Source organism: Drosophila nasuta, chromosome X (assembly GCF_023558535.2).
Source record: "Drosophila nasuta strain 15112-1781.00 chromosome X, ASM2355853v1, whole genome shotgun sequence".
In the NCBI taxonomy this organism is placed as follows: domain Eukaryota; kingdom Metazoa; phylum Arthropoda; class Insecta; order Diptera; family Drosophilidae; genus Drosophila; species Drosophila nasuta.
Genome location: NC_083459.1, coordinates 13866434 through 13893963, shown reverse-complemented (window position 1 = coordinate 13893963; position 27530 = coordinate 13866434). Strand labels below are relative to the sequence as shown.

General features: G+C 36.6%; 1 protein-coding gene and 2 non-coding genes across 8 annotated transcripts in view; 1 reads left to right on the top strand and 2 right to left on the bottom strand.

Moving 5' to 3' along the window:
* The window catches only part of LOC132795160 (uncharacterized), a 125323-nt gene that overhangs the window by 36795 nt on the left and 60998 nt on the right, over window positions 1-27530 (bottom strand). The gene's annotated exons all lie outside the window — the stretch shown is intronic.
* On the bottom strand, window positions 5356-5429 carry Trnai-aau (transfer RNA isoleucine (anticodon AAU)). Its single transcript has one exon. It is a non-coding gene; the product is annotated as a tRNA-Ile (tRNA).
* Trnar-ucg (transfer RNA arginine (anticodon UCG)) lies at window positions 6293-6365 on the top strand. The gene has a single exon. It is a non-coding gene; the product is annotated as a tRNA-Arg (tRNA).

The window sequence follows — 27530 nt, the reverse complement described above, 5'->3', positions numbered from 1 at the left end:
CATTTCAAAAGTGGATGTTTGTCGAAGCTTGTCTATCGATATGTTCGAATGTGTGTGCGTGTGCGTGTGTGTATTGTCTGTGTGTTGCTGGAGCAACTGCTGCTGATTTGAATGCTGGCTTTAATGGCAGAGCAGAGCACACACAAAACCACAAATTGATTGTTTTTGCTACGCTTTAATCGTGTTAATCGATTGAGTACGCCACTAAAAAGCATTTATCGATAACTTGATTAACAACAGTCCTGCAAATTGTTCAAAAGCATTCAATGCTAATTCCAGCAAATGCACAAAACCAAAGCACAAATCAAAGTTCAGCGAATTGTCAGACTGTTCGCACTTACTATACACAAACTATAGATTAAAGAGAACATGATTAGAAAAAGTTTTACTTTGTATTTCAATCCAATCATATATTTTTTGTTTGGTATTTATTCTATTTAACTTATTTCTTTATTTTTTATACATTTATTTTCCTTATTTTGTTGATTTAACTTACTTTTTTTAATTCTTTTTATTTTATTTGGTTGATATTTTGTTTTTATTTCATTCCTTTTTAATACGCTTTTAAATAATTTCGTTCATTTTTTTTTATCAGCATTGAAAGGAAAGCTTCAACAGCTTTTGCTGAAATACTATTCTCTTTTTTATGTGATCCAATCTTTGTTAGAATAGTTTTCATTCTGAATGTAGATTACTTTTCTGTTTGAATACCATCAGCTAATAAATCTATTCATTATATTAGGAGTCTTTTCTGTGAATTTAAATAAAGTTTCCATCAATTATTCGCATTTATTTCATTTAATAGATTATACACCTCTCCTAAAATTTACGCATCAACTCCTATCTGAAATTACAGCAAATGATCTAATTAAATTTAATAATTTAGTAACTAAACTTAAACTAAGTTACCAAAATTGTCTGAAGTCGCTCTGGATGAATAATTTAAGTTGTATAACATTTTCTAAATTTTCTTTTTTAAGTTGCTTAAGTCATAAACACTATTGAATTAGCAAAGTGCAACTTTGCGGAGTGCAATATTTGAGACTATTCATGGAAAATCAAGCGATGCTGAAGTCGTCTCCCAAAAACAGTGTTGTAAAACACCATTAAATGCTGTGGCAAGAAATATTGTGGCTTCGGTGGTTTTTTAGTGGTGCCTCGGCGTTAATTTGTTGTTTGATGTGAGGCTCTAAGCACACACACACACACACAAACACACACACACACACACACATACACATACACACAATCACACACACACACACACACACACACACACATACACACATACAAACACACACACACATACACACACAATCACACACACATTGATGTGGTCGCTGGGGTGCAGATGCAGTGAGTCGTTAAACTGACTGAAGAGTGTGCCAAAGGGAACTCAGCCAACGTGAGAGGGGGCGTGGCGTAATGCACTAGGGGCGGCCAGAGCAGAGAGTGAGAGAGCTAGAGGAGGGAGGGAGGGAAACGCATTTAATGAGCCCCGCGTGGGCAACATGTTAATCGCAGCTACAAAATGCAGTCAAACGGCGTAACATCAGCTCCGGGACTTTCTGGGTATTTGCATTTTTGTATTTTAATTGCCCCCGCGGCATTAAGTACCCTCGCTCCCCTTCCCTCCCCACCCCTCGCCCTTCCCTCCTTCCTCTGCCCTTTCAATGATTCCCTCCCCAAAGGATTGAAGTAACTGCAGTTGCTTTACATTTATTTTATTTTTTTGCCAGCTCTTTTTCATTTGGGTTTGGGGACCACATAAATCAAGATGCTGACGAGGCGTCAAAGGCAGCCACAGACATCGAGACAGCGAGTCGCCGAATTGCTTCACAGCGAGGGGGCGTGGCAGCAGGAGGAAGGGCGACAGACAGACAGACAGAGAATGAAAATGAAGCAGCACTTCATAACCGAGAGAGAGAAGCGCACACATTTCTAAATCGCATAGATTTTAAATGGCCAAGACACAAAGTTGCGCCACATGCGGACTTTGAATGTGTTTTTGGGCAGAAGGGGTGGACGGGGGGGTGTCCTGGCAATGCGATAACAACAATGACGCCGGTGGCCATTGGACATTGGTTGTCGTCTTGCTGGATCGCTCTTTGGGGCAAAATAAATTACCATAATTTAGGGGTAATTCACTGCCAGCGGCAGCAAAAACTCTAAACCACGGCCAAAACAACGTTAACAAAGGACAGCCCCCTCCTACCTCCCCTCCCCCCTAGAGTGGACTATGTGGAGGGGCAGCGGCAGGGGGCGGCGACTGGGCAATGGGATTTTCGTCGTCGTCTTCCAAGTCTTAAGTGGACATGAAACATGCACGACCAGCCAGAATGATGTGTGTGTTTTGTAACTAGGTCTATACCCTAAGCCTAAGCCAAAGAGGTATGCACGACTAATATGTAAAGTAAGTGAGAGACAACAAAAATAACATCATTAATTCCAACACTTCACTGGAAAATCGATAATTCTAGTGATGACATTTCAAAAATAAAGACACATTCATTTAATTAAATGTATTTCATTTGAATCTCAAGTTTTTATAAGCCTACATTTCATCTTACAAACCTTAATAATATAAAACTACCTCGAGCATTAATTTCAGCATTGTGTTAAGACAAGAAATATCGATAAGTGATTGTATACCTATCGAAATTGCTAATGATGTCACAACGATGAAATTAATGATTAGCAGTCACTCACCAGCTAATGAGAAGTACACAGATAAGTTTAAGTTAACAGAGTCCAAATGGATGAATCTTTGAGTAAACTCACCTGTAAATACAAGAGAAATAAATATGTTATTAGTGTTGGAATTATAAATAAAATAATGAAAAATAAGCAACTTCATTAATATGCTCAAATATATGCGATTCGCTAATAGGAAATATGCTAGAAGTATTTATGATTATTCTCGCTATTTTATTATACAAACATTGTTAAATAATTAACTTTTTAATGAAATCTATAAATTGCTTTCGATAAATTAACTTTGAACTGCAATCGATGAGTTACCTCAAAACGAATTCGATCCTATCGATAGGTTGCAATCGATAAATTCACTTTAAAATATCATATCGACAAATTGCTAACGATAAATGATTTTTGAGATGAATTCTGTCATATCGATAAGTTGCAATCGATCCGCAATTACTTGTAGTCTATCGACCTGAGCATACCCAACTCTGATGCCCAACTCTATAGGGTAACTGCATAGTCATCTGCTCATTTGATATGCCTTTTTGTTAAGCATTTCGTGCTGGACAGACCAAAGAAGGGAAGGGAACAGAGAAGAGAAAGAACATGTCCAGCAGAGTTACTATGCGGTATATACACATGTGTATATGTGTATATATGTGTGCATGTGTGTGTGTGTGCGTGCCGTTAGTTAAGCTTTTGATAAACTGCTTTGCTCAAACTTGAAATTTAGTTGCCAGCTAAGAACTGGTGACGGATAACGGATGGCAGATAACGAACAACGGGCCAACGGGTCACGACTAACAAGTAACGAGTTACTCTTAACTATAAAAAAATGAAATAAAATGAAAGGAAATCAGCTGGAAAAAAGCTAAGCAATTATTAACTGGGAACTCAAACTTGCAACGGGTCATGAGTATATAATAAATATTGACAACAAGTACCAATAATTGAGTAGCATTTGATATCTAGCGAGCAACGAGAAGTTGGTGAAAAATTGCGAGTAGCAGTAACAAGTAACGAGCGAAAAATCAAAGTTTCTTTTAAAGAAAGAAAGTTATAAGAATCTTGTTTCCGATTATTAGTTTTGATTACTCGCGACTTTTTGCCAGCTATAACATACTTGCACTTGTAACGAGTCAATGTGCTTTTGAAAAGAAAAGTTGCTACAAATAACGAGAATTGATATATTTATAACTATTAGTTAGTATTTGATGAGAAGTACTGAGCAATTAGTAACGAGTGATCAGCAACGAGTACTTAGCAGCGAGTAGCTAATGGCGATTATTTGGCAGCGAATAATAGGTAGCGAGTAGTTGGCAGCGAGTTGTTTGTAACGAGTTACCAGCGACTGGTAACGGATAACTGGTAACTGCTAGCTGCTGGTCTGGTCTGCTGGTAACGAGTCAAAGTACCGAGTCTGTGCCAAAAAGCGAAGCTCCTAGCTACAAGGCTAATAAAGTTCAATAGCCAATGCGACGCCTGCGAAATGTGCGCACAGCTCATTTGATGCACATTATCGTGTTTTTCCGCATTTTTTTTTTTCTTACAATGCTCCCTCCTTTCTCTTCCCCTTTTACCCACCCATCCATCCTCTTTTTTTGGTCGAGAGGGGAAAGGGGGGCTAGTTAGTTTTGAATGTTTGCCAAAAAGACGGCGCTGAAAATGAACGAAAATGAAAACATTTACAAGGCCCAGACAGCGACCTATGACCTAGGCAGCAACCTCAACCTTTTCTCCTCCTTTTGCAATCTCCCCTCCACTCCCCTCGACCACCCACCTTCCCCATCTCTCTATGGCATTCCCTTGGCAATCGTGATGTTGTTTTGAGTTGGCGCCTGCAAATTGTTAGCCATGAATCGAATGAAACGAATGAATTGAATTGAATTGAATGGAATCGAGACGAAGCGAGTCGATTCAAAGTTCGAGTTCGAGTTTCAGAATGGGAATGAGCATGAGTATGAGTCTCAGATTGAGTCCGGTCGTTGCCAGTTGCCAGTTGACGATGATAATGATGTCGAAAATGTTGCTAATCATGATGTTGCCAACGAAATTTTATTGTGAATGAAATTGAATTCAATTGTGCAAAATCGAATGCGACGACGACGATGGCGGCAGCGAGAGCGTTGCCAACGAAGCGCAATAATTGCGCAACTTATCAACGTCAGCCGTCTGGGCGAAGAGTAGGCGTGGCCATTTGCTACTTTAGGCCATAAATGTAATGAGATTTCAGCTAAAATGGCATTTTAACATAAATACATAGAAATGAAAGACAATCGATATGCGACGACGACAGGCCATCAAAATTAATAATAATCAGTTGAGAGGCAAACAATTTTCGGGAGAGAAAGAGAGAGAGAAAACTTCAGGAAGAGTTATACAAAAATATTAAATAAATATAAATAATAAAACATATTATAATATTGATTTCATAAAATAAGGAAATATTGAATGCTAAAGAAGCAAACAAAAATAAAGAAACAAATTGTATAAACCAGTTAAATATAAAAATAAAATGAAAATTATACATTTTCAATACTTTTTTTTAGATAATTGGTTAAATAAAGTATATCTAAAGCATTTATGTTAATGATTGAATGCATAACAAATTAAATAAATTTAAAAAAAGTGAAAAAAAAGTTATTTTTAGTGTGGCCCATGAGGGGATCGAACCCGCGACCTTCGCGTTATTAGCACGACGCTCTAACCAACTGAGCTAATGGGCCGCTGTGGAAGGCGGCGGCAATGTAGCAAACAAGAGCACAGCGAGCAACGAAAACGGCAAACGTAATCAGTTTGACCATTTGTTGTGTTCTGTTCTAAAAATAGAATTTGCGCGCAGTTTGACAGGCACTGTGCGATCGTAACAATCAGCTTTACGAGTCAGTTTTAAAGCTTTTTGTTCATGATGGGTTGGCTTTAAAGCATTTGCTAATTAAATGCGCAGTGCGCACCACCGGAAGCAGCAGCATTGCCAGCAATAACAATCACAAGAGTGCTTGTTGTTGTAGCCAAAGTTGTTGTTGTTATTGTTCTTGCTGTTGTTGAGTAGCAACAACAACAATAGGAAATGCAATGCTCAAGACTGTGTGCTCTGCTGATGCGATGCGATGCGACGACTTTACAACTCATTTTGCACATTTCCTTGACATTCTCATTTCAGATTTCTTTTCCCCAACGTGCTCTCTGCGTCCCTCTTCCCCACCAATCGTTCTTTTCTTTTCATTGTGTGCTCTACGTGTTCCGCTATTGTTAAACAGACGTGTGCAAGTGTGTGAGAGTGTTTGTTGCTGCTTTCTACCTGCTGCTGAGTTTGCGGGATGTGTGCGAGCAGAGCGGAAATATGTCTGTTCATTAGAGCGTCGCTTAATTAGCGCAACGCTTTGTTTTGCACACACACATACACACACAGTTGCATCTGCTATTCCCCATACTCCAATTACTATTTATGTATGTGTATGCCTGTGCCATTAGCCTCGACTCGGCTCTGCGCTGCGCCACGTCAGCGTTCGCTGTCCGCAGTCGACGTCAACGTCAGCGTCAACGTCGTGTCTGATTTGTACGGCTTCTGGCGCAATGTTATGCATGTGACCGTGTGGCCTAATGGATAAGGCGTCGGACTTCGGATCCGAAGATTGCAGGTTCGAGTCCTGTCACGGTCGAAAAATTGTCAACTTTTTTTAAAATTCTTTTTTTTGCTTTATCGTTGCTGCGTTTTTCTTTTTTATCTGTTTTTGTTTTTTTTTTTTAATTGTCAACGTTGGTGCAATGTCATTATTCAATTTGTCAGTTGTCGTTGAACGTTTTTCCCTCGCACCTTCCGCACACACACACACACAGACAGACAGACAGCAACAGCAATTAATTTCCATGCGAATGAGTCGATTTGTTTTGTGTCGTCGTCTGCCCCTCTCTCGCATCTGCTGCTTAGCGCTTGACAAGCAGCAGAAGTGGGTGTTCATTAATTCCTTAAGCTATATGCAGTTTGCCATTGCAGCTACTCTGCTCTCCTTTTACGGCACTTTTTCAACTCATAACCCCAATTATATGCAGCTGCAACCTCGTTCTTTGCCCTTTCTCACTCACTCTGTCTCTGTCTGTGTCTCTGTCTCACTTGCTCTTTTGGCGAACTTTTCGATAAGCGTTTAATTGCAGGTCGAGAAGAACAACGACTTTGCAATTTTCCCCAAACGGGAAATGCGTTGAACAATTTCAGCCGGATGTTAAATGTCACTGCTGATATTATTCTCTCTCTCTCCCTCTCTTTCTCTCTCGTTTTCTCGTTGGGCTGTCTCTGTTGGCAATTTATGACAAAAATCGTAAAGAAATAAAGCGAAAATTATGCTTAAATTGCTCGCACTCCGTTTACAGCTGCAGTTTTACAGCTTTTACAGTTTAAAGATGGCGGCGGCTTTTGGCTGTTCATTTAACGATTAATATACCGTTGAAGTTGAAATATTTGCCAGTATTTTATGGGTATTTATAACAGAGTTAATGTTCATATAAGTTTCTTTTATTTTTGTTTTCCTTTTTTTGATAAAAAGAAATTGTTTCTAATTATTTGTCAGACATAAAATAACTCGAAAATTGCACTTGTAACGAGTCAATATGCGCCTACAATTAAAGAGTATTGCCTTAATGAGTAATTGGTAACGAGCGATCTGCAACGAGTTCTTTAAAGACTGCAGCTTTTACACTCCTACAGTTTAAAGATGGCGGCTGTTCATTTAACGGTTAACATACAGTTGAAGTTGTTAAAATACTCGCGAGTATTTTAACAGTATTTATAATAAAGTTAATGTTGAAAGTTAAATAAGACTCAAAAATGTTCTAAAAATTAAATAAAATTATTTTTGCTTTAAAGATTGTTTAACTAACTGGGATGATTTTTAGTAAGCGAAGAACTTCCCTAATTTTTTTTTTTGTCAAATTTGATTTATTTTGTTCAAAAGTTGACCAAAATAAAAAATCCTTTCGTCATTCTCTAGATATACCGAGTTAAATTAAGAGGTTTCTTGTTTACAGTCCAGTAGGTTGAAATTTACACCGCTTTTGCTTTTTTTATATATGTATATAGTAAAAATGTATTTGTACTTTTAAATATATGTTTCACAACATATCCAAATTTCATTCATTTATTCGCATTCCATATCGTAAAAAAACCGCTCCAAAAACAAGGATTACAATAGTGTTGCCCTTAAATAAAGCATGTTATAATATGATAATAAATAATAATAATATTCACAAATGTTGAAAGCGATTAATTTGCTTTCAACAAACACAGACAAATTAATAATAATAATGTGCTACAAAAAAGGGGAATATACATATATTTTCAAACTGGCGCAAAAGTTGCGAATGTGTAAATCGCAGAAATTACTCTGTGGGGACTTTCCACTTTCCACTTTTGTGGAGTTGCAACTGAACCGATTTTTATGGCAACTATCGCACAACTTTTCATTTGGCTTTGCCTGTTTCTATCTAAGCTCCTCTCTCTCTGTCTCTCTATCACTCTCTCTCTCTCTCTCTCTCTCTTTCTCTCGCTCTCGTTTTCGCTCTCTTGAACCCAACTCTAGTCACAACTTTGTGACGACTGGAGTTTAAATTAACCCGAGGACTGCCTATTAAATGCGTCACGAACAGAAGCGTCTGGGGCACGCATTCTCCCTCTCTTTCACTCTTTCACTCTCCCACACACTCTCTCTCTCATGCTCTCCCTCTCACTCGTGTGCTGGCATTATGATTACGCATTTTTGGCTGCAAATGAAATGTTTTGTCAACTTGCTGCCAAAACAGCGCACAACTTAATGCCAGACGCTCTAGAGGCGCACACACGCACACACATGCTTACACACGCACACACACACACACACACACACACACACACACACACACACACACACACACACTGAGACACGTGGCAAACAAACAAACATTGGCGCAATTTTGCCGGCATATCAAAAAGTTTGCTTCGCCTTTTTTCACCCAACATCTCAAGCAGCAGTCGCTGCTTCTGCCTCTGCCTCAGCCGCTGCCTCTGCCTCTGCCTCAGTCGCTGCCTCTACCTCTGCCTCAGTCGCTGTTGCAGTTGTCGTCGCTGTCGACGCAGACGCTGTAATTTGCATTTGTAATCAAAAAGTTGCACATAAACTTTGTTTTATGCTCATTTTCCTGCACCCACACGCAACAACCCGTCTGCTCATCACTCGCTCTCTCTCTCTCTCTCTCTCACTCCTTCCCCCTCACTCACTAAGAAATTAGATGACAGACACTTTAATATGCCCATCCCAACCACACCGCACCCCTGTGGCAGCGACATGTGGCATGTGCCACATAAAAAAAAAGAGAAAAAAAAAAACACAAAAATTATCATCATCATCACAGCGCAGTTTCCCTCAATATTTTCAGCATTTTCCGCTGTCAATATTGAGGAAGGGCACAAAAAGTGAGCCGCATAAATGAGACAGCGAACTAAAGACTCTCTCTCTCTTTCTCTAAGGGAAACTATTCATTATTCAACACGGCAAAACATTTAATGAGCTTGCTGCAATTTCTTTGAAGAAAAAATGCTTAGAGAATAAGTTTTGGAAAAGTATTGAAAACGGTTTCGAGTAGCCTAACATAAATTAAGAATAATAATAACAAATTGGCAATTGCAACAAAGTGTGCAACAGTTTCGCTTTATGTATACAGTAAATATACCAATTATAACCTTTGGTATAATTTAGTATTTTATAGATTATACGGTAGTACCATATCAATATTCGAAGACAAACCTTTGACATTTTTAGTATATTTTGCAGTTGTTTAATTTGGTATATTAAAAAAATCCATCCAGTGGTATATTTTGAACACATCACTGCATTAAATATACCAAATATATAATTTCATATACTATTTATGCGGTATATTTTAAAATTAAAATCGCTCTGCACTTTTCTTACTAATTTCTTTGTGGTTTGATACCCTGTAAGTATTGGCATATAGTAAAGACATAATTGTGTATTTCTTCAAGCTGTAACAAGCTGTTAAAATACGTATACACAATATCAAGTATACGCAATATTCTTATTAGACTTTGTGTGAAATTAAAATCATCAACATTTCATTTAACATTTACAAAAATAATTTACACAAATTTTGTAATATATTTTTATTCAAGTTTAGTGATTGAGAAAATGTTTGACGCAATTTTGAGTAGCAGACAGCTAATAAATTTTAAAATATGGAAAGGTTCCTTTTACCCCTTAGTAGATAAGATAAGAAACTTAAAGAAGAAGAGGCCAATATTCTTAGTACTGATTTTAGAACTTGTTTTATCTGTGTAGGATTTTAAGAAGTGCGCCAATCAAATAAAATATGTCTTCAAAGAAATTATTTCCAGCTGGCAATCATTAAGAGAGCACTTCACTTGAAGCTCATCGATTTGCCACTTGAATGCCAAACGTTGTCACATCGTTAAAATGCTGAATATCGTCATTTAATCAAGTGTTGTCGCTCGCTTTTGGGCGAATTTAAATCAAATGAAATGAAATCAAATCAAATATTTAGTTGCTGTTAAATTTATGACAAGCGAATGCCAAACAAATCCCATAAAAAAATAAAAAAAAACGAAAAAGGATTTTCCACTTCTCCATTTTTTGTGTGTTGTTTTTCGCTGCTCTTCGCTCTTCGCTTTTCATCAGCATCATCGTCGTGGACGATGCCATAAAAAGTGCGGCAAATATTTGCGTGCAGCTGTGACTTCTGTGTGTGTGTGTGTGAGTGTGTGTAAGGAAAGGAGAGGGAAGGAAGAGAAAGGAGTAGTTGCCTTTGGCTTGGCTTTTATCTGGCACTTTGGCCATTTGAGAATTGTTAAGCCTCGAAGGGCAGGCAGCAAAGCCATCAAACTGCATTTATCAGCTCAAAAGTGTGTGTGTGTGTGTGTATGAGTATTGAAGCCGTTTAATAGACTCTCTTCTGCACAAGTCAATATTTAATTTGTTCAAATGTCAGCAAGCAAACAACAACATCAACAAAAAAGTAAACTTTCTTTTGCTGGCTTTAACAATTTGCTGTGCTGATAAATTAACTGGCCAAAACCGAACCGAACTGAAAAGCCAAGTGGCAGCTGACAGCGATGAGCTAACAACTTTTTAGCCCTGGCCTTAGCAATGACATTTAATTTTTCAACACACTAAATCCGGCTGCTTGACTTTGCCATTTCCCTTCACTCCCCCCTTCACTTCACTTCCCTTTCGCTTCCCTTTTTGCAAATATGCAAATTGAGTTTTAATGCAGATTTATTGCCTTAGACAAAAGGCAACAACAAACACAGTTTTTGCCTTTGTTGTTTGTTTTTGTTTTTTGTGTTTGTCGTAAATGAAAATTGACATTGAAAATTGGTTTGCTTTGCATTACTTAAATACAGTTATTAATGCGTGAATTATTTAATAACAATTAGCGATAATTGCAATTACATAACAATTTATTTTCGATTGTACATCGCATCGCATTTTCATTTTCATTTCCATTTCCGTGCAACATTTTTCAACAATTCGATTTTCATTTCCATTTCGATTTCAATTTCGACTTCGATTTGTTTTTGCTTTTTGTTTTTATCAACACAATTAACTTGATTTTATTCACATACAACAAAAAAAACAAAAATAAAAATAGCAAACATTTTCATTTATATTCTCAAACACATTTAATTAAACATTTCCAGCAGTTGCTCAATTTGTGAGTTACCCTGTAAAAAGTTTTCGATATTTTTTGTCATAACATAGCAAACTTTAATTTTATTAATATTATATTTTAATGCTTTTTTAATTTAATATTTTATTATTCTGTTTTCAAAATGCTTAAAATATGAATTTTCATTATTTTTTTATTTTAATATATATTTTCTTTTTGGTTAAATCATTTTAGAAAATGTTTATTTTAATATTTATTTTATTTTGTTTATGTCAAAGATTTTCATACATTAATTTGTTTCAATATTTATTTTATTTTATTTAAATCATTTTTAGAAATGCTTAAAATAAAGATTTTCATGAATTTTCTTTATATTTTTTTTACTGAAATCATTTTGGCGATGCCCTAAAATAACTTTGGTAAAATGCATGTTTTTATAGCTCGAACAAATTGAATTGAGGCAACTCGATAGCTGTTAAAGTGTTTTGCATGTCAAATTGCAGCTTGTTAGCTTTTTGGGAAACTTCAAGTTTCTTGAGGTTGCCACAAAATTGGCTTAGCTTAAAGTGAGTCTGCAAAATGGATTGCAAAGTGTGTTCTTCTCTGCTGTCAGCTAGTCACACACACACACACATATACACACACACACGCACACACACACAAAAAAGAAAACAAGAATATCGACCACAAACTCTCAATTGGCCAGCTGTGACCGAGTTGAGTATCTACGTATATCGGAATGTTTGTATGTATATAGTGTAGTATATAATCTGAGGAGAGACCTCAACGCGTCCAATACGCGTGGCTGGTTGGCCGCAAGGACGAAATGCTCTTCGGTGCAGACAGAGAAAGGGGGAAGGAGAGAAGTCTGGGCAGACACAACTCAACTCGAGCCAAATAGAATCAATGTGGAATTTTAGTTAATTAAAACACAATAAAATATGCAAATGCTACGAGTGCTTTGAGTCAACCGCAGTCGGAGACAGAGAACAGAGAGAGAGAGAGAGAGAGGAGAGAGATGAGAACGAGGACAACCACAAAACAGAGCCTCAAGTCTATGGGAGTTTGGGTCGGAGTTTGCCAAATGGGTTTTGATGTGCCAAAGTCAAAGTCAAGTGCGCCAAAAGTGAGGCAAGCCAGAGGCAGAGACAGAGGCAGAGGCAGCAGTAGTTGCCACAAGCGGAGGCAGCGTCACTTCATCTGAGTGCCACATGACGTATGCGTGATATGCAGCATGCAATATGCAATGCCAGCACTCTGCCAATCCTCCACAACTGCAACTTCAACTCTGACTCAATTCGAATGCAACTTCAGTTGCAACCTCAATCCGCATCACAGTCAACCGAAATGCGATAATAGCGACGCACACTGAGCCAAACAATTAAAAGCTTTTCTCAGCAACGAAATAAACGAATTTACTTTAAGTGTTGCTTTTTATTGAAAGTTTTACAAATATGAAATAAGCAACAACATTAACATTAACATTAACATTTGCATTGCCATTTTCATTAGTGTCGAGAATTAAAAATTTTCGTCAGCGAAGAAATAATTAAGCTTTTAATGTTGCTTCATTAGCAATTGCATTGTAATTTTTATTACTATTGGGAATGAAAAGTTTAAATTTCGTTTAAAGCTAAAATTGCAATTTATCAAGTATAATTAAGAAAGAACGTTCTTGGAACTTATTATTGAACTCTTCTCCACTTGCTGAATCATTAGCATTTGCATTGGAATTTTTATTACAGTCAACAATAAAGTGATGTATTAACGTTAATGAATTCATTGCATTTAAATGTGAATTTTTTTTTTAATTCTCAGCAAAAATTTTAAAAATTACAATTGAGTTGCAGCCTCATTAGCATTTGTATTGTAATTTTTATTACTAGCTAAAATTAAAGCTTTCTCTAGCAATTCAATTCAATTCAATTTAATTCATTGCGAATATATTTATTAATTATAATTAAGAATAAACAGTTTTAGTAACTCATTATTAAACTTTTCTCCACTTGCTGATTCATTAGCATTTGCATTGTAATTTTCATTAGAGTGCAAATTTTTCAACACAATGTGAAAAAGAAATTGTGTTAAGAGCGTTTTCTTTTTAGTTTTCAGTGAAAGTTTTTAAAATTCATTAATGAGCTGTAGTTTTATTAGCATTTGCATTGTAATTTTCATTACTAGCAAAAATGTTAACCTCTCATTTGTAACTCAATTCCTTTTAATACTTATATTTGCATGGATCAATTATAATTCAGAAACAACAGTTTTAGTAACTCATAAGTAGATTTTCTTCACTTGATTCATTGGCATTTGCATTGTAATTTTCATTAAATAATTGAAATTTCAGGTAATGTTGCTCTTCATGTGCATTAAACAAATACAAAAGAAAATAAACAAATACAGTTGATAAATAATTATGAAACTGTTCCGCATCATTAGCATTATCATCGTAATTTGCATTAAAAAAGTTTGGCGCTTAATCATGCATTTGCTGTTGTGTTGCTTGCAGCAATTTTTGCTGAGTTTTTGGCTGAGTGCACGAAGCGCTGTTAACTCAATTAACACTGGCGGCCGTTTTAATGCATTTATTGATGGAGAAGGAGATGCGAGATGCGATGCGAGATGCGCAGCACTTTAAAGTGCAATCATTTAATGCGTTGTTGCAACCAATGCGAACCACTGCGAACCACTTTGGAACCACCGTTGAACCGTTGCATCATCGTCCCATGTGGTGTTCCCTCAAGAGTGCCAAGCTGTGCGGTTCGTTGGTCGCTTTTAACCGCTGCACTTTGGGCTGTTGCCCCAAAAAAAAAACAAAGTGCGACACGCCACAAAAGAGACAGCAATACAGTAAAAGAGAGAGAGAGTGAGAAAAGGTTGCCATTGTCGTCAGATAGAGGCAGAGTTGCCAATTATGCGGAGACCGCTTAATAAATATGAAATGACATAAATGGCCAAAAGTTTGTTATAAATACCCTGTAAAAAATTAAAGTCTCAACTCAATGGGGCATGCTCAGTGGCTCACACTTAAACGTAGACTATTTGCTAGGGTATCTGGCAGTCTGTTTTGCTTTTTTGGAGTTGGCTGCTGTAAAAAATGTAGGCACAGAGCACACAAAATGAAAGTTGAATGCGTAGCCGCAATGTCAACCCTCGTCTAGGCGCAACAAAAAACAACGACAACAAGAATAACAACAATGTCGCAACAACAACAACAACAATAGCAACAGCAACAAAGTTGACAACAACAGAAACAACAACATTGACAGCGCAACAAAGCAAAAGGCATAAATATTGTGTTCACGATTTTTGTTGCCAGATTTCGCAGCTGACCAACAAAAAAAAAAAAGACGAGCAAAGCGATTGAGTTGAGTTGGCGGTGGAAAGGGGAACGGGAAAGGGGATGGAAAACCAGGGAATGGGGAACAAGGGGAAGTCGACAGCCAAGCACATGAATAACATTTATGAGAGCGCCTTAAAATACTTACATAAATTAAATTATTTATTAACGTTTTAGTTTCGGACGCCAAGCGAAGCGACACAAAATCAAATTTATCAAGAGAAAAACTCTTCAATAAATTGAAGCGATTTTCACATATTTTCCATTTCAATTTTACCAACGAAAATGGCCTAAAATAAATACTAAAACACTCGAGGCAGACTGCGCAGTGCTTAAGTTTGAGACATAAGGAATATTCAGTTGCAGTTCAGCTGAAAGTTCAGGGGTTGAATATATTTATTTGCAAAAAAATTTAGCCATTTTATCAGTGAAATGTCAGCTGCAGTTCAGCTGAAAGGTCAGGAGGAGTATAGTATGAATACAGTTTCTGAACTTAGTTTGTATGCATGTATTATATTATTATTATTTTATTGAAATAACGAATACAATTCCTCGAGATAAATGCAGCATGTATTCAGTTGCATTTCACCTGAAAATTCAGCGACTCTTGACAATAATAGAACATTTTTTGAACACATTTATTTAAGCCTACATATAAAATGGACTGATAGGTAATTTGGAATACATTTGACTGTAAGGAAAATTCCGCTGCATTTCAGCTGAAAAGTCAGGCGCACTCGAAAACATTTGCCAAATGTTATTTAACATAAATATTTGAAAAAATTCTATTAGAATTGATAAATTGAATTAAACAAAAATGTATGCATTTCAAATTCAAATGAATCACTTTAATATGAATATTTAGTAATAAGCAGATAAGATTGAGTGAACTTGCAATAAATCGTATTAATTTAAATGATCACTAGCCACAAGAGTTAATTATTAATAAAATATGAAAATAATACCGGGCATTAATTAGCATTTCATTTCATTGCGGTGCGGTGCCAGCTTAATGCTAACTTCAGAGCTGCATGCTGCACACGCAGCTAATTAAATTGGTTTAGCTAATATAATCAGCTTAATGCTTTAGAGCAGCTTAAGTTAATCAGAGCTCTGTGTTGGCCAATTTGCTTCTCCTACTTCGCCTAAGTGTGGCACGGCAAAGGGCGGCAAAGTTCATTTAGTACCTGGGTGAGGTTTTCTTGCCACAGCACACGACGAATTGAATCACAGCACAAACTTAGCACTAATGACGGCAGCTTTCAATTTGCATAGCAATACGAAAGCCCTCGACTTGTCCGGCTGCCTACTTAGAAAGCGTGGAACAAAATCGACACAAAACGCTGCGTTTTCAATGAATTAACCAAAAATAAGGCAGACAAAAAATGAAGAAGAATAAGAAGAAGAAGAGGAGGAGCTGATCTGGTTACAGACAAACAAAGTGTACCACAAAGTGTGTTCATTCTGCTCAGCGATGTCCGACAAGGCGGGGCAATTATTGTAAGCGGCTTTCATCGTGCGATGATTACACTTACAGCTGAAATGGCGCACAACGAGAGCAGAGCAGGACAGAGCTGAACAGAGCTGAACAGCTCGTTGGGTCCAGCAAAGCGAAAGCATAAAAAATAATGCTGGCACTATTTTAACTGCCGAACTGTTAATGCTCTTTAGCTATGCAAATTAAATGCATAAAAGATAAAGATAAGTATGAAAGTCGACTAAGGCAAAGCTGTGCGATATTGATTTCAAAATATACCAAATTTATATACCACAAAAATACTAAAACAATGACACATGATATATCTGGTATATTGGTATAGTGATACGTTTAAAATATACCAAAAATTGCATTTGGTAAATTGATATAATACTACAAAAATACTAAAACAATGACACATGGTATATTTGGTATATTGGTATAGTGTTACGTTTAAAATATACCAAGAATTGCATATGGTAGATTGATATAATACTACATTCAAAATATACCAAATCAAAATTACACAAAATACTAAAAATATACCAAAGGTTATATTTGGTATATTGTCATAGCACTGCATTCAAAATACCCAATTCAATATACCGCAAAAATACTATAAATATATCCAAGGTTTTATTTGGTATATATTTGATATAGTACTACATTCAAAATATACCATAGAGTGTAAAATATATATTCCATTTGTTTCAATATTCGCTAAAAGTCCAGTAAAGATCAATATATCTTTTCAGCTCAATTAATTTTATAATCAAAGTTTCTCGTTTCAAAGTTTGCTGATGAATTTTATTAAAAATATGCGATGTAAATACTAAATATTTAAATATTTTGTCAGCTAAAAAGTATATTAATTATATATTCTAAGCTTTAAATAAAGAATAACATTCAAAGGGCAACTATAAACATTAATTCAATTTTAATAAATTAACTATAATATAATACTATAAACATCATTTTATAAATATGTTCTGCCATAACTTTTGTTTTTGAATGTTTTTTTTTTAACTAAATTATATTGAGTTTCTATTGAATAATATTTAGACTTATTCCTTGAACCCTTTTGAATGAAATTATATCGAGATTCTATTGAATAACATTTCAAATAATTAATCTTTAATTGCAGAATTGCATATTTAGTGGCAAATGAAAGGGAATGTTAGTGTCAGGGTATTTAAATGGCTACAAAAAAATGTGCGACCGTTAAGAAGGCGGCGATTGAAGGCCCAAAGTGTAGGAGACAGCCAGCGGAGTGAGCGAGAGAGAATGAGAGAAAGAGATACAAGTGAGAGGGAGAAGAAGAAGGAGAGCCAGAGCTATAGCAAGGGAAGACACAGCAAAACATTTCTAAAAACGCATTTTGCTTACATCTGGCTGGATGTTTGGCTAGTTGGTTGGTTGGTTTGTTGTTTGGCTGGTTGTCTGGTCGCTTGTTGGCCTAATTAGTGCTGTGCATTTTTATGGCATAATTTTCGGCGTTGTAAGCGTTTTGGCGCCATCAAATTGTACAACATGAAAATATTACATTAAAATTTATGAACTAAAAACATACACAAAATAACAAAAGCATATAAAACTCACACAGAGAGTGGGAGCGGAAACTAGTTTCGCAGTTTCTGTTGTTGTTGTTCATATTGTTGTTGTTTTTGGCGGTTAGCAGTTGGTTCTATCTACACTTTGTCTGGATTATGGCCAGCGCAATTAGTGGCCAGAATAAAGCTCACTCTACCGAAACTGAAACTGGACTCAACTCAACTCGACGCGACGCGACTTCGAGTCAGCTGCAAACTTGCCTTGCTGGCGATTCCTTTTTTATTGTTATGGCACACAGTCACATGAACTCACCTGTAACGAGATAAGCAGATAACAGAGAGATAACGGATAAGTACTTGCGCCACAGCATTCAATAAATAATTCATTTGCAATTGAATTCGAAATTAGCAAAGTTAAATAACAATCAAAATAATACGAGGATAAACATATGATTCCATTTGTAATGTTAGCAAAACTGCACTATTATGCTCAGAATATACCACAAAAATACTAAAAATACCAAAAGTATGATTTTCATCTATATAAATGTTATCCAAAAGTTGTTATAATTTCAGAAAAGTGTAGTAATATACCGACAAAATACTAAAATATATTGAATAATGGATTTGGTATCTATATGTGTTATCAAAAGGTGACTTCAGTATATTTTTGTATTTTCTCTGAATATTTTACGAATTATACCGCAGCGTTTTGCTTTTATTGCAAATGAAATAATATTAATTAAATTAGAATATACCAAACAAACAACCAAAATATACCGAAAATGATTTTGTATATAAATATTATTAAAAACTTATTACAACTTCAGTCCATTTTCGTATTTGTTCGGTGTTTTAAAAGAATAAATAATAAATAAAACACTGTTTTTGGTTTTATTGTAAAGATAATCATATTAATTAAATGAAGATGTCGAAGGCATTGTTTTGCTTGCTATAATTTCAATGATGTCTCAATTTTGTATTTTATGAAATGTTCCTTGAATGTTCCTTTTCGGAACTATTTATTATGAAGGGAAATTCAAGAATGTGAATAAATCACCTCTAAAAATATTGATTTGCTCTAATAAATGTCCTAATCTGCTACTGTACTTATGCATTATAGAAACAGTTCCAAGCAATGTGTTAACAACTTCGATTAATACCAAAAATATATATCAATATCTGCTGTCACATTTCTCTACCGTCTATCGATAACAGCCAAAATATAGTTTGAGTTCACTTAAAGCGCACATTGAAGTTGTTTAGTTTTATGTGGCAACTAGAGTCAATACGTCGCATCCTCGGGGGAATTGTCTGGGTGTTTGTCTGTGGCAGGTTGCATGTTGCATGTGGCAGCTTGGCAGCTTGGCTGCAGCGTGCAATAAAAATGCATTTCATGCTCGAAACATGACTTGGCTCAATTTATTTTACGCTGCCGCATTTAACGACTTCACACAGGACTTGCCCGCAATCGGAGACGCCGCCGTCGACTGCCAGAGTTGCCAGAGTTGCCACCACCCCGGCATGTCAGACAGCGAGAGAAAGACTGCTGAATGTAATGGTGTTAGGCCACAATGAGCTCAATTTACGCCAATGATTGGCGGTGCCGCCGATCGCTAAAGGGGGCCAGATGTCGATGTTGCAGCGCGAGTTGCCCCGAACAGCTTGTCTAACTCTGTCTGTCTGTCTGTCCGTCTGTCTGTCTGTCCGCCTCTCCGTGCTGATGTCCTGCTAGCCGCACCTTGCTTCTGCTTATGGCTGTTGCCGAAAAAGTTTCATGTTTGCATTTGCCTATCGTCTATCGTCTGGATCCGTCCGTCTGTCCGTCCGTCCAACTGTCTGGCTGTCTGTCTGTCCGCCTGCAAGCTCGTGTGTGGAACCTACGCCAGACGTTAAACATCGCGTGCAGACAGACATGAAAGCAACAACAAAAAAAATAAGAAAAAAGAGAAAGGAACCAAGTCGCAGACATGAAAATTGCACTGCACACGGCATCAAGAGCGACTTCTTGGCCAGTAGAGTCGCTCCTTCATTCCGTTCCCTCCACCGTCCCCATCCCCGTCCCCTTCCCCACACCCTGCTCATCAAGCAGCTACTCTAGTTCGCTGCGCCCCTTCAGAGCCAAACAAGAAAGTACAACAAGCAAAGCCATATATAAAAATCAACTGACATGTCTATGGACTGTGTGTGGAGACACACAGAAAGAGAGAGACAGGGAGAGAGAGCAGCATACATCGTGAAGAAAGGGATGGCAAGGAGCTGAGGGGTGGGAGATTGTTAGTGTTGCAGTGGTTGTTAAGGTTTGCGGAAGTCGCCCCTTGGGCTCGACTGTTGCTGCCTCTTTTGGGGCCGAGGCAAGTTTACTTGTTACACGTAACAAGCGCAGCATTCTATTCTTAGGCAAAGTATCCCCTTCACTTATCAGAACAACCTTCCCCTGCCCCTCCTCCTCCTCCTGCTTCCTACCTTTTTCTCTGCTCCCTAAACGGAATGCTGAAAATATACTATTTAAGGCAATCAGAAATGACGATTGCAAACTTTATGGCAAACGCCAACAGACATTTTAATTGTGATTTGTGTTTGGCAGGCAGCGAAAAACTTCAAAGAGAGCAGAGACGGAGTGTGAGAGAGGAAAGAAGAGAAAGAAAGGGGGAAAAAGGAAGAGCAAGCAAAAGACACAGTTAGTTGCAAAAGATATCGAATAAGTAGTTGGCTGGCGAGTTTTCATGACAGCTTCAAAGTTGCCCTTTGAATTTCCTTCAATTTGACGTCGATTCGCTCTGAATACTAATTGAGACAACACAATACAACGACAACAACAACAACAACAACTATGTTGTCGCTGACAGCGAGTGTTTACTGTGCTCATTAGGCAATGATTTGTAATTAAGCCGCGACTACATTCAATAACCATGTGATTTATAGCAGCACAAACTGAAAAGGAAGATTGTCTGCTTCCTCTAGATGATGTGGAAGCTCACAAATCGCATTCAGCATTCAGTATTCACCGCACAAGAAGTCGATGAGCTATGGAAACAGAGTGAAGAGCATTCATAACACTCGCAACAATCAAAAGTAGAACGATTTAACATATTTATCAAGAAAAAAGGGAAGTAAGAAAGTTACAGACTGAGAGATATTCAATAAAGGCGAAACGTTGCGGTATTATTCCTTAAAATATACCAAAATAATATACCGATTAATACTAAAATATACCAAAGGCTATGCTTGTCATATAGTACTACATTCAATGTACTATTAATACTAAAAAAACCATAGATTGTACAATATACTGTCCATGCCTGTTACTTTTTCCGACAACACAAAGCGGATATAAGAAGTATATCTACATAGTACGCACATACAATACATTTGGTGCATCAATATACTATGATATTTAGTACTCATACCATAGATTGCAAAATATACCAAACTGTCCATTACTTTTACATACACTTCATGAATAAGCTTTGACACTTTATTCTGGCATGCAAAACGAATTGAAGTGAAGAGATTGCAAAGCAACAATAATTACCAGAAAATTTATCAGAACTTTATAGAGCAAAAAGTGAATTAAAACTCACAGTGAGTGCAAGTTTAATTCGATTAAAGTTGGGCATAGAAATGCATTGAGGAAATGCAGTTAATATTGTCTTGCGATTGCCACCTGAACTCTTTAACTGGACAATTTCTTAATTGAGTTAATCATATTAATTGCTTGCATATTGCAGCAAACAAATTTGCTGAATAATTTGTAAATTTGATAAACAATGCTGATGCTAACTTTTCTGTCTCTCTCTCTTTCTGTCTGTCTGTCTGTCGCCTGCTTGAAGCCAACAATCCAATTGGAAATTGTTTGCTGTTTACCGCTTTCATTGTGTTTCATCCTTAACAACATGAATATGTGGCCAACAACAAGTTGACTAACAACACACATACACACAAAAGCATCTTAGAAAATGAGAAATTATAACTGACTGCAACGACAAACTAAATACCCTGCAAATCCTATGTACGAAATTTTCATCAACATGAATATGTATGACTTCTAAAAATGAATATTCCAACTGCATTAATTTAGTTGCTGTGAAGAATTGAAAAATTACTATTTTTCTAGTTCAACATGTGCTTTGACTTTTGCTAGTCATTTTTCGGCACTGCAGGGTATAAGTAGGAAATGAAGATGACGACGCAGAAGAAGAAGAGAAATAGAAGTAGGAGTAGAGAAGTAGCGAAGAACAGCAACAACAAAAGCCATTTGCTATTATGATAATTATTTTGAAAGGCTTTGCACGAGTTTTTGAACACAAAAGGGATTTAAATTACGCCGCTAAGCGGTTTATGCAGCAACAACAACAACAACAACAACGAAAACAAGAAGAAGTAGAAGACGAAGACGAAGAAGGAGAGCTCAAAGCTAAGAGCTAACGAATTGCCGTCATCTTATGAGCAGGCTGTTAGACAGAGACGGGAAGAGAACGAAAGCGAAGGCAGAGGCAGCGAGCGTCAGAGTGAGAGAGAGAACGAACTCATCAGCAGCCAAGCATCGCATTTTGAGATAAACATAAAGCGCACCTAATGCGTGTGCGAGTGAGTGAGAGCGAGTGTGTATGTGCGTGTGTGTGTGTGTGTGCCCGCAGCTCATGTGTGTGTGTGTGAATGCTGTTGACTTTGGATAATGTCGTTTGTTGCCTGCCGTCGCTGCCCGCGTTTTGTTTGTTTGTTTGTTTGTTTGACTGATTGTCTGTCATTTTGTCTGATTGTGCGCCTATTAGCAAACAAATGAATGAATAACTGCACACACACACACATACACACAAGCGCACACACCCACACACACAAGCGCACACACCCACGCACGCATTCCCTTCGTTGCTTTCTCCATTCGTTTTCATTTTCGTTGATTGAATGTGCGAACGAATGTTGCGAGCCAAAAGCCGCAGTTTGAGTTTAGTCAGTCTTTCTTCTAGCAAAGCGCCGAGAGCGGTGGAGCGGGAAACGGGAAGTGGGGAGAGTGGTGAAGAGAGAGGGACGTAATTCGAGAGCGTCGCGTCGTGTGTGGCATCTAATACAATTGACAAACGAGATTATTGTGCTTTAAGCCTTTAAGTCTTTGTTAGACAATTTGCAGCCAAATGGCGTGCAGCGCCTAGAAAAAAACGCAGGCATGTACGACTGTAACATACCCTATACTAATTATTAATTATTTTGTATTACTTTCGTCACAGAAATTAATTATATAATAGTTATGATAATTGAGTTCTCTATTCATATCAAGAAGTTAACAAATTATCATCCTAAATATCTATACAAATTTTTTTTTAAATCTTTATTTAAAAATATATACATATGTATATAAAAATTAAACCTTTACATATGTAGTAATAGATAAATTTATTTATATAGTCGATAAAGTATTTTTTTAAAGAATTTTAGGAGTATTTGAATTATTTTATTGCTTGTTTCAAATATAGTTATTTTTTATTCAAATATTGTTCAAATTATTATTGTTATTTAGTGTCCGGAAAAAAATATAAACATAAATGTATTATAAAATATTTTTTAAATTTTAAAGTGTTTTTTTTTTATGAATTTTTCCGCTTAGTAGGAAGCAACTAATAAATTAAAATACTTATAAAATGCTACAAAATAATCTCTCTACTATTTTTTAATAATTTGAACAATAGCTTAATAAAAAATAACTCGATATTTTGAGCAAACAGTAAAATAGTAAAAAAATCACTTTTCCTCTTTATTTTGACTAGTTCGAAAACTCATTTATTGAAATTCCAAGTATTTCAATATCTTTCTATTCAATCTTATGCTTAACATTCCCTCTTTCGAATGCATTTACAGGGTATTCCAAGCGTTGCTTGCCTCTCTGCAGCCTGTGTCACACTCTGAGTGGCTTTAATTGCGCTACAATGCGATTGCATTCATTCTGATGCTCACAGTCTGTCAATCTAACTAGTCAGTCAGTCAATCTGTCTGCCTGTCTGTCTGTCTGTCTGTCTGTCTGTCCGTCTGTCAGTCCATCAATCGCATGCTCTAACAACGACGATTGCAATTTCATGGTCTCTACCATTGTTGGTCGCTCTTTTGGATCCGCTTTGAGCAGCTTGTCGGCATGTTTCAATTGACTTGGCTCAACTGTCCGTCTGTCTGTCCGTCTGTCCGTCTCTCTATCCGCCGTCTGTTTGTCTGGGGTGTTTGGCTGGTGCGCTTTAGCGGATTTGGAGCTAATGCAATTGTTACCGCGCTTTGGCCAGTTAAATTGCCGACTAAGCTCCCCAACACAGAAGAAGTCAGGGCAATTAATTCGCTCATCGCTCGTTCGCTCATCCAAATTCGAAGCACTCAAGCGTCCGTTGTAGCGGCTTTGTGCATTCCAAATGAATGCATACCTAATAATAATGACGATTCGATTGTATAATGCGCATACATACATACATATTCCGCGACTTGCATTCAAAAACACTTAATTATACATTTCGATCAAGGCGCATTATTTAGCTATGGGAATCTAATGCTGACTCTGACAATCACTCGCTTATATCATTGAAATCGAATAGTGTTTAAGCTACACAAGATATGCAAATCTGAATATGAAATATGAATTTCTAATTAGCATAATGAATATTAAATATAAGCTAAAGTTGAGTACAAAGTTAATACCCTTGGTATAATATTAATATTCGGTATATATCCAGTTTGTGTAGTATATTAGTATTATTTAAATTTAGTAAATTTAGTATCCAAAAATTTTTAGCTTGAACCTAGCTTCAGATTGCAAATCCTAATATAACTATTACTTATCAATCAAATGATTATTAAAGCAATTTAAGAGAAGAAAACTGAGAAAAGTGCCAAACAGTTCGAGTACAAATTTAATTCTAATTTCATTTCTTTAGCTATATCGTTTATATTGCGCTTTTATAAAGCTTATACAGTCTATTTAATATTCCAAAAATTTCAGCTTAATATATTAGTGCTAACCTTACGGTAGGCTATAGACAAGATGAGAAATCTCATCTCATATCTTTACGCCAGTGAATATAAAAATTATTAATGTAAAATACTTCTTACAATAAAGTATTTTAAGTTAAGTTTAGAGTTTGCTCTGCAATGTTCAAAAGTCTGTCAAGTCCATTTTAATTGCCTCATTATCCCAACTGTTGAAGTCCAAATTAAATACTGAATGCGTTTCAATAGCTATATCATTTATTTTTCGCATATATTAAGTTTATGTTGTCTATTTTATATTCCAAAACTTTTAGTTTAATAAACTTAATGTTAAGTTAACTTTTGGCTATCGAAAAGTCGAGGAATCAAATTAGAATCATTACTTTTGAGTGAATCTACAGCAATATATGTTACAATTATTTATTTCAGATAAAATTTAGAGTTAGTTCTGTAATGCGCAAAAATCAGTTAACTTCATTTCAATAGTCAAATTATGACAAAAACTGAATTTATTTACTTCTTCAAGTGAATTGATGAATTAACTCGATGCACTCATATTACATTGAGGATTACAACATTACAAGAGTCGTGTTCATTAAGTTCACCTCTTACGAGCTGCAAATGATCATGATTTGTTGAATGACAATTTTCCACTTGCGGCAATCAAAAGTGGAAAAAGTGAAACCCATTTTGATGGTCAACGTGCGATTCGGGGGTACTCAGACAGTGTATTCACACTTATTCACATGATTTGCGTCAATTACAAGTGACTTCAACGAGCACTTGAGACACTTAAATCAACAATGAAAACAAACAAATTGACTGAATTTAGCTGAGCTCGCCTCTTCATCATTGTTGTTCTCGGTTGTTTATTACAGTGGCTGCCATCAGTTGTTGTTTCTGTTGTTGCTGTTGTTGTCAGGGTCATGAACAGTGGCTGCATATGAGTATCAGAGATGAGCACAAACACATAGTTAAAGGGGGGCGTGGCGCATCGCATAAATTGAGTGCGATTCGAGGGCCGCAAACAGTACAGTGGCAGCGAACAGTACACTCCCCGTCCGGGGAGAGTTGGTCGTAAACAGTGCGCACAAATTGTTAATTGACACATTGGTATAATGAAGACATGAGATGCCATTCTCAGCGTGTTTCATCTCCAGCTGTTTCGCCAATTAGCCCCCAAACAACAGCAGCACTTGACTTTAATGGGCGGGGCTGGGCGGTGCGGCGCGGTGCGGTGCGGGGGGTGCGGAAAAGGGACGGGAAAGGAAGGTATCGTCTATTAGGTCATCCTTGCCATTGCTGTTGTCGTAATTGAGGGATGGATCATTAGTGCTTAACTGCTGCACAGCTCAACAGCTTAACAGCTTAATTGCTCTAGCTAGCTGAGAGAGGGAGAAGGAGAACGAGAGTGAGAGCCAGAGCGAGAGACCAAACTATTGTTGTGCTATTACTTAACATTATGTTATGGCCACAGTTGTTGGCACACAGATTTCATTTCACTTTGACGCCCTTTCAATCAGTTGTCTCCACATTCGCCGCTTTCCCCCTCTCCCAATCCCATTCCCTTTCCCATTCCCATTATAAACAATCCACGCTGAACTATTCCGCACCCTGGCAAATCAATCACAATTAGGATTTGAGCAAATACTTGCGACTAAGCTCACACACTCACACACACACACACACACACACACTCGCACACACATGTGGCACCTTTCATTCATTATTCATTTGGCATTGCGTGAGTGTATTTGCTCGAGCAAATGAGTCTGAAACCTTTGGCTAATGAATTGCATCTAACGACAACGACAACAACAAAAACAACAACAAGGAGTTCAACAACAACAATTTGCGCTCAACTTATTCGCAATTTTAACCACATTACAATTTCGCAATTATTTGCTGAATTCCAACAAAATTAAACGAACAACTCTTTCTATAGCATACTTATTGGCATGGAAATTTGTGAGCAGAGAAAACTTTCTATACTCTGTTAATTTTCATTTAAGCTATTTATATTACAAAAAGTTTTTATAATAGTAAAGGAAACTTTCAATTATAAAAAATGCATAAACTAAATTAACCTTTTCTGTTTAAAAATATATTAGTTTCATACACACAAATTGTCAGACGCATAATATAGAGATGTGAACTTTGAAATAGCAGTGCGACAATAACAAAACAATCTGGTATATTTTGCGCTCTGAATGTATTGTAGTACTATCAATATACCAAATGTAACCTATGGTATTTAAATTTGGTATATTTGTAAATTAATAACGCATCGGTATCTGACAGTCGAGCATACTCGACTTTAGCTTTTTATGTGAACACAATTTTTGAAGTCACTTAAATAACTTAAATTTAGAAAATAAAGTTTTACTTAAAATTCGAGTTGTCTTTTAGGCTAAATTATGAAAACACATTTCTGCAACAATTTTAACTGTTCAACATTAGTAAAATGTAAATTTATTCATGGTTTTTAAATGCCAAAAATTACTCAATCAAAAAAACTACTCGTATATCAAACAGTTTCTCAGTCGCTGTTGTTAATTGATAACTCAATCAAATGCATTATGTTAATTCATATTCATACTCGTATGCTGAATACATTCGTTTGTGCATTCACAATCACACAATTGACTTGCAATCGACTCTCTTTATGGTTATCAATATTCTAATAAGTGAGCGGGAAAGGGAAATGGAAAGGGGAAATGCAGGAAAATGAAAAATGAAAAATCGAAATGAGATTGTGTAAGATTTGGCACGCTTTAATTGCTCAATTGAGAGCGAAAGAGAATTGTGGAAAATGTTTGTT